The sequence below is a fragment of the Aquarana catesbeiana genome, linkage group LG04 (assembly GCF_042186555.1).
Source record: "Aquarana catesbeiana isolate 2022-GZ linkage group LG04, ASM4218655v1, whole genome shotgun sequence".
NCBI lineage: Eukaryota > Metazoa > Chordata > Amphibia > Anura > Ranidae > Aquarana > Aquarana catesbeiana.
In genome coordinates, this window is record NC_133327.1 from 231059670 (window position 1) to 231076793 (window position 17124).

Consider the following 17124-nt stretch of genomic DNA (forward strand, 5'->3'; position numbering starts at 1 on the left):
TTTATGAATTTACACATTTTCGAATTTACGAATTTACAAATCTTCGAATGTACGAAATTTCGAGTTTACGAATTTACGAGTTTCGATCATAATGACCCAAAAGATGAAAAAAAAAAAAGGAAAGAAACAAAAACAAGCACATTTTTTAGCAGTGCACATGTCTAAGTGTGACCATTCATCCTTACGTTAGTGTGAATGTGGGATAGTTCAGTCAGTGTGCATGTAGTGACCGTTTAACACAGTATATTTTATTGCATTACTGCAAGTTTAACGCCATATAGTTCTGCGTATTACTGCAAGTTTAACGCCATATAATAGGTGCATTACTGCAAGTTTAATGCCATATATTTCATTACGTTACTGCAAGTTTAACACCATTTAGTTCTGTGCGTTACTGCAAGTTTAGCACCATATTATTATTATTATTATACAGGATTTATATAGCGCCGACAGTTTACGCAGCGATTTACAACATTAGGGCAGACAGTACAAATTCAATACAGGAGGAGTCAGAGGGCCCTGCTCGTTAGAGCTTACAACCATATAGTTCTGTGCGTTACTGCACGTTTGACGCAGTATATTGCAGTATATTATAATGCATCCATGTGTTATGGATGCATTATATGTGTTATGAATACTCAAATTAAAGTGCACCAAATACCACTTCCTATTGATTAAAGTGCATCCACATACACATTTGCACATCTTTATTACGTTTTGTTAATAAGCACCCCCCACTCCCCCCAGTGGCAAAGGCAGACGTTCCGATGGGACTGTAAGGGGGCCAGCAGCGTATGTGTCCACAGGCAAAGGTGGACGTGGTCAGTCCTCGGGCAGGGCATAATTTCCTCTGTTTAGTGATGTTGCCCGTGCTATATAGCCACAGCATGCAGAGGAGTTGGTGGACTGGCTTACTAAACCATCCTCATCCTCCGTCACCCAAGCAGAGACTAGTGCACAGTCCCCTGGAGCTGCCAGAGTGGCAAAACCTGCCTCCTTGTCCACAGCTATTCCTGCCATAGCCCTAGCATCAGGCATGGAGGATTCAGCGGAGCTATTTGAACGCAGCTTCAGCCACTTGCCCCTTGATGATGCACAACCATTACTCGATTCAGATGTTGGTTCTGACTCTGAGGTTGAGGAAGGCAGGAACATGAGCCTACAGAGAGGGAAGAACACTAGTACAAAAATTGGCAGTCATGTTCCCCAGCCAATGCATATTTCCAAGTTGTCTCCAGTGGTAATGAGGATAGAGGAGATGATGATGAGGTCACTGTTTTGACTTGGGTGCCGGATAAAGCAGAGGAGGAAAGTGAGGGTGAGGCACAACCCCAACGAGGCAGCCATCATGGAAGAGTATAGTGCAGCCACCCTATTCCATCACATTGTGGAGCTGTTATCTCCTGGCCCACTTCCCACAGCTCAGCTGTCTGGGCCTTTTTTAGTACGTGTGCAGCCGATCGCACTGTTGCTATTTGCAAACTTTGTCTCAAGTGCATCGAGCGTGGCAAAAACACCAACCATTTGGGTACCACATGCTTGACAAGTCATTTAACCTCCCACCACTCAGCCCGTGGTGGTGGGCAAGAGCACCTAAAAGCCACACAAAAGGGTCATGAATCTGTTCTTTCTCCTTACTCACCTCAGTCTGTCCCTGCTATACCTCATGACCTCTCAGCAGCCTCCATTGACAGGGATGATGGTATAGTGCAGGGTGTCCTAGGTCCTTGCAGCACATCTGCCAGCAGCATACCACCATCTGTAGATTATAGCTGGCAAATTTCTATGCCCCATCTGCTGCAGCGGGAAAAAAATACAGTCCCTGCCACCCACATGCCCAGTGTCTAAATGCAAGCTTGTCAAAGTTGCTGGCTCTACAATTTCTGCCTTTCTACCTGGTGGATTCTGCCCCCTTCTGTGAATTTGCAGAACATGCTGTACCACAATGGCAGGTTCCCAGTCGCTATTTCTTTTCATGTAAGGTCATTCCATCTCTCTACCATCATGTGGAAGGCAATGTTGTGGCATCGTTGGTCAAGGCAGTCAGCCGCAAAGTCCACGTCACTGCTGACACGTGGTCCAGCAAGCATGGGCAGGGACTATATATTTTGTTCACAGCACACTGGGTAACTTTGCTTGCAACTCGGAAGGATGCAGGACAGGGCTCAGTGCTGCAGCTTGTTGTGCCCCTACGTCTCCATACAGCTGGTGATGATGCCAGATTCGTCAGCTCTACCCCCTCCTCCTCCTTCTCCATGCCCTCCTCTGCTGAATTGTCCTATAAACCTCATTTACTCCCTAAGCGTTCAAAGGGCTATTAAATGAGTTAGGCTAAAAGGTGCCATCCAGTGCTTCAGCTGGTGTGTCTAGGAGACAGGAACCACACCGGAGCAGAGATTCTTGCAGCTCTGCAGGTACATGCCCAGTGGTGGTTCATGCCATGCCAGATGGAGCCAGGAATGGTGGTGTGTGATAATGGCACAAACCTCCTGTCAGGGAAAGTTGACACATGTGCCATGCCTGACACATGTCCTCAATTTGGTGGTGCAGCATTTCCTAAATAGGTACCATGGGTTGGAAGATCTACTAAATCAGGCCAGAAGAATGTGTAGCCATTTTTTCATACACAGCCAGTGCTCAGTTGGCTGAAATTCAGCGGGAATTTCACCTGCCTATAAACCGCCTGATTTGTGACATGCCCACCAGGTAGAACTCGACTTTGGAAATACTGCAGTGGCTGAACATGCAGCAGAGGGCCGCCAACGAGTACCTGTGTGAGTATGGCACAACAACAGGCTCAGGCCACCTTGGCTTTTTCTCCCCACGCCAATGGCTGCTCATAAAGAATGCATGCACTGTCCCTATTGTGTTCCTACTGGAGCAGACTCTGCATGGCATTATGGACAGTGCACTCGAGGCAGAGCAGGACAAAGAGGAGGACTTCCTTTCCTTTCAAGGCCCACTTTATGCATAAACCATTGAGCCTATGCCACAGAACACATTAGAGGAGAGAGAGGAGGAGGAGGATTCTGGCAGTTTTGGAGGCATTGAAGCACAGGAAGACATACATCAAACAGTAAAACCTTGGGAGCAGTATGTGGCTGGGAGAAGGCAGTTCCAGATACTATAATCCTCAGTGACCCCGAGGAGTCTGCTTCTCATGCCTCTGCAAATTTGTGGTGCCATTTTTATTTTACTGAACTGTCTGAACCAGCCTTTCACCCCTCTAATACCCTACAATACATACATGTATTTACATACACCTACATACATATACATACATACACATATGTATACCCACACATCCACATACATTTATTTATTTTTTTTTAATGTGTATATACGTATACATACACCCATATCACATATACATACATACACACACATACCTACACACACATGCAACACCTGCAGAGGACAGCAGGGAATGGGAAAGGTAATGAAAGACAAAAGAGGGAGACGTAGGTAAAAGGTACAGGCAACCCTTTATGGCACAAGGGGCTAAGAGAGAGATAAAGCATAGCTGCCCCCCCATATTCCACAAGCTCTGCAGTTACCAATTTTAAAAGCAGATTTCGTTCCTAAAGAGGAAACACTGCAGGGGCCCCAATAAGACCCTCAGAAGGGGCTCCCAGACTATAGTGCATTTTAGCAGCCTGAGCACTGGGACTTCGCACTGGGAGAGGCTCAACCCAGCCAGATGCTCCACGAAGGCAGAGGGGGGAACATAGTACTGCTTACTCTTCACTGGTGCATTGAGGTATGAGGAAAAAAGAAGAATGGGGTGGGGCCTAACTAGGTCTTTCATTTATGCTATTTACTGGTCCTGAGGGAGTGGTCAAGAGGCGGAGCTCTATCACTAGTATGCTGCCATGTTGGCGTCAGGAAACACAAATTAGCAGGGGGAACAGGAGCCATAGACTTTACAGACTATTTGGCATCCATACTGGCTCAGCTACCAGAATGGTTCCAACCCCACCCAAACAATTTCCCCTACAATGAAGGCCTCAGCTCACGCATGGAAAAAGTTGATACAAAATGACAAAACGATCCCACCATCTCCACACTCATATTCCCAATTGAAGTTCTTCTTCATCTATCCTGACATATCACTAAACCATTAGGCACAAAAGGGCATCAAATCCATACAACACTTATTCCAAGGGTCCCAACTGAAAACCTTCTCTCAACTATAGCAAAAATTCAACCTATCCCCAATAGATATCTTCACCTACATCTGTGTACAACATTGCCTTAACGCTATACCACAACCTCTATATACCATACTTCCAAAAGCATGGGGATTCTTAACATACCCTATCTCAAAATTGAAGGGAATATCCCTTTTCTACAATATTCTCCACCAAAAATTCTTAGTCACGAAATCTTCACCTCACCTCCACTGGGAGGTAGACCTAGGCAAATGCTACACTGAACAACAATGGCGAGGCTCTGTAGCTTATGCATACATTAGCAAATGCGTGCAGACTAAACCCCTGTTTTTAACACATACTGTTAGACAGGTTGATTCTGTTGTCTGTGGTCTGGTCGGTAAGTAACCTTGGTTTTTTCCTTGGATTTATCCATGGCCCTGTTTATATCTTATGTACCCTCCAATGCTGCTTCCTGCAATGGTCAGCTATAGGTAGGGGCAGTGGTCACCTTTTTTGTATCACTGAACAACAATGGCAACAAGCGCTAAAATGAATATACAAATCAACAAAATTCTCTGCTCTATGGGAACTCACCCAAAAAATATCTTTGAGGTGGTACCTGACACCTACCAAAATAGCATCCTTTTGCCCACACATTCCTGACACATGCTGGAGATGCAGCTCTGCCAAAGGAGACTTACTACACACACTGTGGTCATGCAACCGCATTCAGTCATATTGGAACACCATCTTTCAAATCCTAGCAGACGTCACAAAATGTCCTATTTCTCTGATACCGGACCTTGCATTACCGAATCTAAATATTGAGACTATTCCTACAACCTTTAGACATGTTACAACACATATTCAGGTTCTAGGTCAGTTGTGTGGATTATCGGCCACTCCTGTATTTTCTGGGCTTGTAGGAGAGCATCCCAGCGTTGCTACACAGAAAATTCTCTCTAATTCAGTCCGTATCTTCTGGATAGGAGTTGGAGGTTTAAAGTGGTTTCAACTCTATTTTTATCTTTCTAAGTCATGTCTGTACCCACCCCCCTTCAATACTGATAGTCCATGCATGAAGAAATTATATTGGCCAGGTTAAGACCTCTTGTTTATGAAACAGGACTTGTAACATTTCAAATTAGCATTTCCTTTTACTAAAATATTTTTTTACGAGATTGTGCCCTGCCTCCTTTGGTCCTCTTCTCCCCAGTTTGAACCATTGGAAAAGATCAGGAGGTGGATTAACAAATCTTTAGAGAAATACATGCCCCTCTTGGCGGTTTTTCCTATCAGCATATCGACCTTGAAGGGGGTATTCCAGGCCTATACAAAGACTCAGCAGCTGCAGATTCATTCATTATGTTTCAGTGACACAGAGATCATTTTCTCAAACCTTTTATGACAAAAAATTGCTGCATTGCTCCTTTCAATTCCTATTTTACAAACAAGGGTCATTTTGGGGTTCTTTGTTTTTTATGGCTTTTTTAAAAATTTTAGCACAAAAACAGGGAAACAGTTCTTTCTAAAAATGTTTGTTATATTTATATTTTTATATAAAAAAACAAACAAGCAGCTATTAAATTGCATCAAAAGAAAGTTTTATCTGTCTCAAAAATTATATAAAATGAATTTGCAGTGTTGCATGATGGAGTAACTCATTTCAAATTATAATAACGCTGAAAACTAAAAAATGGCCTGGGCATAAACGCGCATTACAAGCTAGTACTCAAGTAGTTAAAAAAAATGTTAGACTTGCTCAGACTGCTAGCTAGGGTTGTATTGATGTGTAAAATTACACAGGGACACAGTTAAGCATTGGTTTTTGAGGTTTTTTTTTCTTGAGCACTGTGCAGCACCTATGGAAATACTTGTAAATAACACGAATAAACCCAGCACTGTCTGAAAGAAGCCCCTGGACTAGTGTCTTTGCCTGAAATGGCTGCTCACCCCAGGGAGAATTGTACTTGCTATGTGCCCCAGCTCACAATACATATACTTCACCATTCAGATAGATGTGATATGACTTCAAGTTGCAAAGTATCCCAGAAGATAGATTGCTTTTGTTCATTGAAAATGACAATACTGATATATACTGTATATATATAAGTAATTTAGAGAGACTGTGCTATTGTGCTACTGGTATTTTGTATCCATCTATATCAATACTATATTGATCACTGGTACAGTATTCAGTCTACCTTTCAAGTGAACTAATTGCTACATTATTTTAAGTGTCTAAATCCATATTTGCCTTTATAAAACATAGCAATAGTGATAACAAATGAATTTTTTTATGCAACTAGATGGCTTACAGCTAAAATACAGTTTGTTTACTCTGTTATATTACCAGAAATATTTTTCATACTTGCTACATACTTAATAAGATAATACTTTCTAACCAGTAAACTCTGCACATTGCATAATTTGATGATCGGTAACCAGTAATCTATATGTATATTTTAGTGATGAATGACAATACTGATTTTTTTTTTTTTTATAGGGGTAGTAAAGGAGTAGGACTCCTGCTAGTTTTTTAATTCCATAACGTTTTTATTGAAAAACAGGTACAAATAAACATCCAACCAATCACTGAGACATTAAACAAAATATTAATTGAGCTATGGTAGATTAGTGAGCCATCGCATTGTGGAATACTAAAACAATGCAAAATGGGTCATGAGAACCCAAGGGCAGCAAATCGTACAGATGAAATGTAGGATACATGTAAATAAAGCATACATGAGGTTCTTAGGGAAGCTGATTCATCTATCAGAAAGCAATTACCGTATATACTTGAGTATGAGTGGAGATTTTCAGCCTTTTTTTGGGCTAAAAGTGCCCCCCTTGACTTATACTCGAGTCACCACCATCTGCCTACATGATCAGCGTGTCATGTAGACAGACGGCGGCCAGCGTGTGATACATACCATTTGGCGGCCATTCACTGTTCAAAAGCCGCGCCTCCTCCTCGTCTGTGATAGGCAGAAAACTCAATTTCCCAGCAGTCAGTGTACAGCCTATCACGGACATTCTCTCATCCTCGTCCATGGTATGAGGATGAGAGAATATCCGTGATAGGCTGACCGCTGACTGCTAGGAAATGGAGTGTTCTGCCTATCATGGGCGAGGAGGAGGCGCGGCTTTTGAACAGTAGAATGGCCGAATTGTATTATGACATGCTGATCGGTGCAGAGTGGCACACAGAGGCATGCACAGGACACAGGTAGGATGCACACATACACAGGACACATGCACACATACACAGGGACACATGCACAGGACAGATACACAGGGACACATGCACAGGACACATACACAGGTACACATGCACAGGACACAGGTAGGTGACACATGCACAGGACACATGCACAGGACACATGCACATATACACAGGACACATGCACATATACACAGGACACATGCACAGGACACAGGGAGGTATACAGCTGCAGATGGGCATTGTTGACCCTCTTTTTCCACTTACAGTAGCTGCTGCATTTCTCACCCTCATCTTATACTCGGGTCAATAAGTTTTTCCCATTTTTTTGTAGTAAATTAGGGCCTCGACTTATACTCGGATCGACTTATACTCGAGTATATACGGTATTACATACCTATGTTTGGGTATGTATATCAATGAAAAATTAGCTTTCCATCTAATTATAAAGCAATATAAGACCTTTTGATTGTAAATATTGGAGAAGGGGAAGGGGCAAAAGTTAGCCATATTATTTAGGGAAGATGGCTAGCAAGTTGCTGTCCTTGTGACAACATAACAAGACTCATAACAAGAGGGGGAAGAAAGAAAGAAAGAGAGAGTATGAGTAAAAGGGCAAGAAAAAAAATAGGAGAAAGGCTACCAGACAAAATATATATATATATATATATATATATATATATATATATATATATATATATATATATATATATATATACACACAGGAGGACAGAAAGTATTCAGACTCCCTTAAATTTTTCACTCTTTGTTATATTGCAGCCATTTGCTAAAATCATTTAAGTTCATTTTTTTTCCTCATTAATGTACACACAGCACCCCATGGTCCTAAGTATTCAGACCCTTTGCTGTGACACTCATATATTTAACTCAGGTGCTGTCCATTTCTTCTGATCATCCTTGAGATGGTTCTACACCTTCATTTGAGTCCAGCTGTGTTTGATTATACTGATTGGACTTGATTAGGAAAGCCACACACCTGTCTATATAAGACCTTAAAGCTCACAGTGCATGTCAGAGCAAATGAGAATCATGAGGTTAAAGGAACTGCCTGAAGAGCTCAGAGACAGAATTGTGGCAAGGCATAGATCTGGCCAAGGTTACAAAAAAATTCTGCTGAACTTAAGGTTCCTAAGAGCACAGTGGCCTCCATAATCCTTAAATGGAAAACGTTTGGGACGACCAGAACCCTTCATAGAGCTGGCCGTCTGGCCAAACTGAGCTATTGGGGGAGAAGAGCCTTGGTGAGAGAGGTAAAGGAGAACCCAAAGATCACTGTGGCTGAGCTCCAGAGATGCAGTCGGGAGATGGGAGAAAGTTGTAGAAAGTCAACCATCACTGCATCCCTCCACCAGTTGGGGCTTTATGGCAGAGTGGCCTGACGGAAGCCTCTCTTCAGTGCAAGACACATGAAAGCCTGCATGGAGTTTGCTAAGAACACCTGAAGGACTCCAAGATGGTGATAAATAAGATTCTCTGGTCTGATAAGACCAAGATAGAACTTTTTGGCCTTAATTGTAAGCGGTATGTGTGGAGAAACACGTGCACTGCTCATCACCTGTCCAATACAGTCCCAACAGTGAAGCATGGTGGTGGCAGCATCATGCTGTGGGGGTGTTTTTCAGCTGTAGGGACAGGACAACTGAGGGAAAGATGAATACGGCCAAGTACAGGGATATCCTGGATGAAAACCTTCCCAAGAGTACTTAGGACCTCAGACTGGGCCGAAGGTTTACCTTTCAACAAGACAATGACCCTAAGAACACAGCTAAAATAACAAAGGAGTGGCTTCACAACAACTCCATGACTGTTCTTTAATGGCCCAGCCAGAGCCCTGACTTAAACCCAACTGAGCATCTCTGGAGAGACCTAAAAATGGCCGTCCACCAACGTTTACCATCCAACCTGACAGAACTGGAGAGGATCTGCAAGGAGGAATGGCCCAGGATCCCCAAATCCAGGTGTGAAAAACTTGTTGCATCTTTCCCAAAAAGACTCATGGCTGTATTAGACCAAAAGGGCGCTTCTACTAAATACTGAGCAAAGGGTCTGAATACTTATTTATGTGATATTTCAGTTTTTCTTTTTTAATAAATCTGCAAAAATGTCAACAATTCTGTGTTTTTCTGTCAATATGGGGTGCTGTGTGTACATTAATGAGGAAAAAACTGAACTTAAATGATTTTAGCAAATGGCTGCAATATAACAAAGAGTGAAAAATTAAAGGTGGTCTGAATATTTTATTTTATTTTTTTTTTTGATCATGGAAGCCAGGTAGAGAAATTGACAAACAAACAAATATTGTTTTTTTCCAAGGTCCTTAGCAATGATGTTGCAACACCACAGAATTTTAGAGTTCTAGAGTTCTACCTTAGAGACCAGACAGAGAGGTCCACAATATATTTTCCTGGTGCATACCCATGGCAGCATACTAGTGATAGGCTCTGCCCTCAGGACAGTGAATATCATAAAAGAAAAGGCTAATGAATCCCCCATCATTCTCCTTTTTTTCCTCATATCTCAGTGATATTGTGATTGTCCTTACCTCTGCTCCATGCAGCTTCTGTCTGGTTTCAGCCTCTCCCAGATGCAGTTCTCAGTCCTGGCGACTTAATAAATTGTACCCCTTAGCAGAAGAGGATGCGGGGTTGATCGATCACTTTCTGGGTGTAGATGCAGTGGTAGTACGCCTGGCTAAAAATGTAACTTTACCCATGGACGATTCCACCTCTTTCAAAGACCCATTGGATAGACGTATTGACACCTATCACTAGTATGCTGCCATAGATATGCACCAGAAAAGGAAAATTATAGTAAGTATGAAACAATTTTCAGCTTTATTTAAAAAAAAAAAAAAAAAAAAGAAAAAAAAAGTCCCAGATCATCAAAAAGTATTTGTGGAAAGACAAAATGTTTGCCAAATTGTGACAACCCAGTAAGTCAATGCAGAGAGAAAATAAAAAGTTTGCCACAATGTGCAGCTATGTCGTTTGCAATAGGTTTCTTGTCCTTTTGTTTATTCCAAACAAAGTTGTCATAAAGGTGTACTTAAACATGAAACCTAGTATAAAGACAATTATAAATCCTCTGTATACAACAGATCATGGATTTTGACTAATGGAGTATTCCAGGCATCCATTCTTCTGGATTGTTTTTTCTTTTTAACATTTTTTTTTATTCTTGTGTTAAATGATATAAAACACATTTATATGTGTTATGCCCCATACACACGGTCGGATTTTCCGATGGAAAATGTCCGATCGGAGCGTGTTGTCGGAAATTCCGACCGTGTGTGGGCTCCATCGGACATTTTCCATCGGATTTTCCGACACACAAAGTTGGAGAGCAGGAGATAAAATTTTCCGACAACAAAATCCGTTGTCGTAAATTCCGATCGTGTGTACACAAATCCAACGGACAAAGTGCCACGCATGCTCAGAATAAATAAAGAGATTTTACGTCACCGCGTTCAGAACGATCGGATTTTCCGACAACTTTGTGTGACCGTGTGTATGCAAGACAAGTTTGAGCCAACATCCGTCAGAAAAAATCCTAGGATTTTGTTGTCGGAATATCCGAACAAAGTCCGACCGTGTGTACGGGGCATTAGTTTTATTTTGGACTCAGCTTTCAATAAGCCATAATGCCTGACAGTCAGTATTAGTGTTTAAAGTAATTAATAAAAGTAACACATCTCACTGTCTCAGTCAGTATACTAAAAAGTGACAACAAAACAAGAAATAATTATCATACAAGCTAGGTATAAACAGCTCCTCACATCTCAAAAAAGGCAAACAGTAAGGAAAATCTAATCTAAACAACATAAAAACACTTCTAAACAATAACAACAAAACATGCAAACTATAAAAAATATAATTGAATAGGGAAACATGCACAAAATCGCCCATGGTGGACATGTCTTAAACAAGCTCTGCACCTCCTAGGCAATATGCAGCAGAAGTTTTCTAATTCAGGCTGCCTGTACCCTATTTGTCCACTAGAAACTCATATCTGGGACTCACAGTTGATTCTAACACAGTCCACACAGGTGTATCGAGCAATTCAAAGCCTAAATCAACCAAAGAGACCTTGGCCTGTGCCAAAGCCAAAATGGCCTCTAATATCTCCAAATCACTATGCTCCACACACTCTCATGCCATGGGACATCACGTGATGTCAGAGGAAGGCGGGGTCGCCCGTTTACGTCACCAGGTGGCCCTGCCCTCAACTATATAACAGCTGTCATAGAGAAAAAGCGTCACTCGGCGGGAGCCATGTTGCAGCTTTTTTTCTTCTTTTTTAGGTCCATCTGGCGGCGAGAGATTTACATTGCGGGACATTTTATTTTTTTATTTTTTAATAAAGGACTTGTCCCAAAGTGTCTCTTGTCTTTTTTACTGTTTTTGACACTTTTTTTGTGAAATAGTAGGGGTACAATGTACCCTTTACCAATTCACATGGGGGGCTGGGATCTGGGGGTCCCCTTGTTAAAGGGGCTTCCAGATTCCGATAAGCCCCCTGCCTGCAGACCCCCACAACCACCGGGAAAGGGTTGTGGGGATGAGGCCCTTGTCCCCATCAACATGGGGACAAGGTGCTTTGGGGAACCCAAAGCATCCTCCCCATGTTGAGGGCATGTGGCCTGGTAACGTTCATGAGGGAGCGCTCTCTCGTCCCCCCCCCTCTTTTCCTGCGCCTGCCAGGCTGCATGCTCGGATAAGGGTTGGTAGGGATTTTTTTTTAATTTGGTGCAGGGTTCCTCTTAATATCCATACTAGAACTAAAGGGCCTGGTATGGATTTTGGGGGGACCCCCACACAATTATTTTTAAAATTTTTGGTTCGGGGTTCCCCTTAATATTCATACCAGACCCAAAGGGCCTGGTAATGGACTGGGGGGGGAACCCATGCCGTTTTTGTCAATGAGTTTTATCTATATCGCTGAGACCCGACAATTCATTACAGCCGCGATCAGTTTTAAATTACTTTTTTCCTTTAGAAATGTAATTTTGCTGTGGTATTGTTCTAAGCACGGGAAAACTACCCCACTTTACAGGCATGCTATAGACACCCCCCAGGCATGATATTTAAAGGAATTAAAAGCATTATTAAAATCACCAATGCCACTTTCTATACTTCACTCCTCTGGATGTACTTCCCATACCCTACAGTATTGCATTTGCTATATACTGTATATTCATTAATGGCCTTCAACCTTCCTGCCTCAAAATTTGAGAGTAAATTCCAGTATGCATGTGAAGAGGGAGATGGCTGAACAGTGCTTCCAAGGGGGATCTTCCCACCAGTGTCTTACTTATTACTTGGACCACTTGGCTGCTTTTCTGTTACTCATGGTTACAACCAGATAATCCTCTTGTACTGCATGTTTCCTCACTGGGAATTATAATGCAATGTATTTATGCTTTGTGCATTTGGCCACTCCTCTGTTGTCATGCACTGCCTTTTTCTACAATGGGATCACCCAGAGAGCCCTGGTTCTGCCTCTAGCCAGTTTTACACCTCAGTTGGACTTATTACCTTGGATTGTTTAATAGACAGACCCAGGGCTGCTCCACAGAGCAATATTCTGTCATATAAAGCCTAATTTCATTGCGTACATCTTGCTTATTGCTGCCTATAACTGTAATTAAGACACTGGGGTTGATTTACTAAAACCAGACAGTGTGAAATATGCTGCGGCTTTACATGGTAGCCAATCAGCTTCTAACTTCAGCTTATTCAATTAAGCTTTGACAAAAAACCTGGAAGCTGGTTGTTTTCTATGCAGAGCTGCATCAGGTTTTGCACTCTCCAGTTTTAGTAAATCAATCCCACTGTGTCCCACTTTCCTGTTCTTCGTGTGAGGTCTATTTAAGCCTTCCAATGAAAAACGACCACTATCTGGGATATTTCAGTTCTGTTACCTTGTTTATTGTTATTTTTTGTGTTCTGTGTGTGTCTGTTTTGTTCTTCCCCTCCTCACTCCTTGCACTATTCTATGAGTCTATCTACCACACCAACTACTCGCTTTTCCCCATTCACCATTGCTTGCTAAATTGACCAATCATTTGTCCACTTTGATAATGCACTAAATTTCTCTCTCTACTCATTACTCATGTATTTTACAGAAAAGGGTCCTTAAATGTATATGGTGGTTCAATAAATCCAGGCTATCCAAAGCAACCTTAGACCAGCATAGATTATGCAGAGGCCTTAGACCACCAAATCTCACCATGTACAATAGGCAGCCCAACCAGCACAACTAACCAATTATGCTACCTGGGAAATCCCAGTTTAGGTCAGTATGCAAGCGGGAGACTGCAACCCATTAACTATTTATAATATTTCATCTGACTGTCAGGAAATGCACCCTGAATGTGATCATGACCCAATCACTCAAACTTTAGGAAACTATAAAACACACTGAGGACTGCTTTCTCTTAATGTGACACTGCTCTACTTCCTCCATCGCCCATTTTTTTACCCAGGCTATGCATTCTCTTCTACCATTTCTGCTTGGGAAAATTACAAAACCAAAGTACATATACTAATAGCGTCTGATGACATAAAACCCTACCAGTCCTGTAGATGGAGCGTGATCTACCTAATAGAGAAACCTAAAGAGCACTTACTTACGCAAGTAATGAAAGCCGCTGATTTCACCCAGCCCCAAACTAGCTATAAACAGTAGTGTTTGAAAGACCCCTACTCCTTGGTTTAATCTCCCTGAAGTACACTATTCTCATTATGATGGTAGCCCCAGATCCCCCTCATTATACCCAAAAATGGACAACTTACCTCAATGGCACACTCCAGGAGGAAGATTGTTGTTGTATAGACCTAGAAACAAACCAATAAACCTATTTCCAACTAGGATAGCCAAAAGTTACTCTCTCCATTACTCCATGCTGTGACAACATTTTTATTATCATCTCAGGTCTTTTGAGCACTAATATCTCTCCATATGGAAGCACTTCTGAATAAATACCCCATGGATATCACCAATGCTTGATTCAAGCTTCAATTATAGGTACCCACAGCAGTGAAACAATAGCTAAGGCTGGGACTTGCCCTAAACACTGTCTTAATTAAACCAAAATAGGACTAAACGAGCCATAATACACAAAAAGATTTAAGCCATCTTAGCATACAGAATACACTAAGGTATGGTAACCATGGCTTTGACAGCACCCTTGTAAAACCATAATAATACACTTCTTCTTGATGAAACGCATGATGTCATCTTACTTTCTGAGAAAAGCCTCATCTTCGTCCCTGGACCCTCGCAATTCTCACCACTATCCCCTTACCCCCTTACCCCCCCCCCCATCCTTAATTTTTTTTTATGCTTGCCTTTAGTCTTCTGTACAACATAATACTGTATTCAGTTTAATACCCAGATGCCTATTCCTCTGCTGTACTTCATAATAAAATGTGGTGCTACATGGATTACGATATGCATATTTTGTCAAACCTTGTTTTCAAAAATAATTAAATTATTGAACAAGAAAAATCATTGGACAGCTGGTTTGATTTTGTGCCCTGCCAAAATTCAGTTCTACTCAGTATGCATTTGATGCACGGACTTATGTGTTAATGAATCATCCTTTCCAAAGATTCCATCTCGTCAGAACACTTCTTTCACAGAACAGATGGTCAATGGAGAAACTTGAATCCAATCATAAACATAAACTCCACAGCATGTTGGTGCCCAAGGAAAACCCAAATATGCTATTTTCTGACTTCCCTACAACTTGTTTGTTTGCAATTTTACTTTGCACAGTTCATTAAGGATGCAAACAGTAAAAGACTATGTTTTGTATACTATCACTGACATTTGCAGTTATTTCTTCCAAGCCCACATGTGTTACACCAGCTGCTAAGAAGTGGAACTTTCCTGCTGATCTGTATTTGTCACCAGCTATATTAAGCAAAGACAAAACATTCTCAGTTCTTGAGATTTAAGCACATGCAGTGATAATTATGGGAGAAGATCTACTGGAAACAGAAGGAGTTTATAACAGATTGATAATTCTCCATCCATAAAATCTCAAGATTGCACACTGCAGATAAAACCCTGGTATAATCCTATTGTGGCTAATTAATTAAATTACATTATTGCAGCACTGTATGTAATAGATGGAAATGGATTTATAGGAATTAGAAAAATAAATTATATACATAGTATAAATACTGTAATTTATTATTTCACACAGTTTGTAGGAGCGTATGTGATTCATGCTTATGCTCACTGTGTTATATCAGAAAGATGATTTCCACTACTGTCTGGTAGAACTTAATGTAATACACCAAAGGCTAACAATTATCGGTAATACTTTAACTCAGCATTGAAGTTTATTCATGCTGTCTGGGTTTCTCACCTCTACCATTCATCTTTTTAAAGCTGAACACCAGGTAAACAGCTAAATACACAGATGGGTCCTGATCTTTCTCCGTTGTATTTTCAATTTCATTTAGAGGTACCCTTCCTCCCTATACCACACTGTGATTGGTCAGTAAAAGGATAAGTGGCACTCTGATGAGCTCATCTCTGTTACTCTCTGTCACTGGAAAATGGTGTATTGATTAATGGGGCGCAGAGAAAGTTTATTTATGCTCTTGTTTTCTAGTAAAGTCTTAGTAATAGGACGCGCTAACCCTTTCATTTTTTTTTCTGTCTTTTATTTTTGGGGTGGGGGGGCTCTGACCCTTGATTTATATCTTTGTCACTCTTCTCACCTAATTGACCTGCTTCTTGATCTGCAGCACACCTGATTACCTCATTGTACTGCATCTCCCTCCCTGAACTCTGTTTACAGATTATACAGACTTTCAGAGCCTGACACAAAGTCAAATGTACAGTGCCTTGCAAAAGTATTCACTCCCTTGACTTTTTACCTATTTTTTTGCATTACAGCCTTTGATTCAATGTTTTTTTTAATTTGAATTATATGTGATGGAGCAGAACACAATAGTCTAAGTTGGTGAAGTAAAATTAGAAAAATATATACATAAAACTATTTTTCAGAAATAAAAATCTGATAATTGGCATGTGCGTATGTATTCACCCCCTTTGTTATGAAGCCCATTAAAAGCTCTGGTGCAACCAATTACCTTCAGAAGTCACATAATTAGTGAAATGATGTCCACCTGTGTGCAATCTAAGTGTCACACAATCTGTTATTACGTATACACACCTTTTTGAAAGGCCCCAGAGACTGCAACGCCTAAGCAAGAGGCACCACTAACCAAGCACTGCAGTGAAGACCAAGGAACTCTCCAAACAAGTAAGGGACAATGTTGTTGAGAAGTACAAGTCAGGGTTAGGTTATAAAAAAATATCCAAATCTTTGATGATCCCTAGGAGCACTATCAAATCTATCATAACCAAATGGAAAGAACGTGGCACAACAGCAAACCTGCAAAGAGAGGGCTGCACACAAAAACTCACTGACTGGGCAAGGAGGGCATTAATCAGAGAGGCCGCATAGAGACCTAAGGTAACCCTGGAGGAGCTGCAGAGTTCCACAGCAGAGACTTGAGTATCATAGGACAACAATAAGTTGTACGCTCCATAGGGTTGGGCTTTATGGCAGAGTGGCCAGAAGAAAGCCATTACTTTCAGCTAAAAACAAAATGGCACATTTTGAGTTTGCGAAAAGGCATGTGGGAGACTCCCAAAATATATGGAGGAAGGCGCTCTGGTCTGATGAGACTAAAATTTAACTTT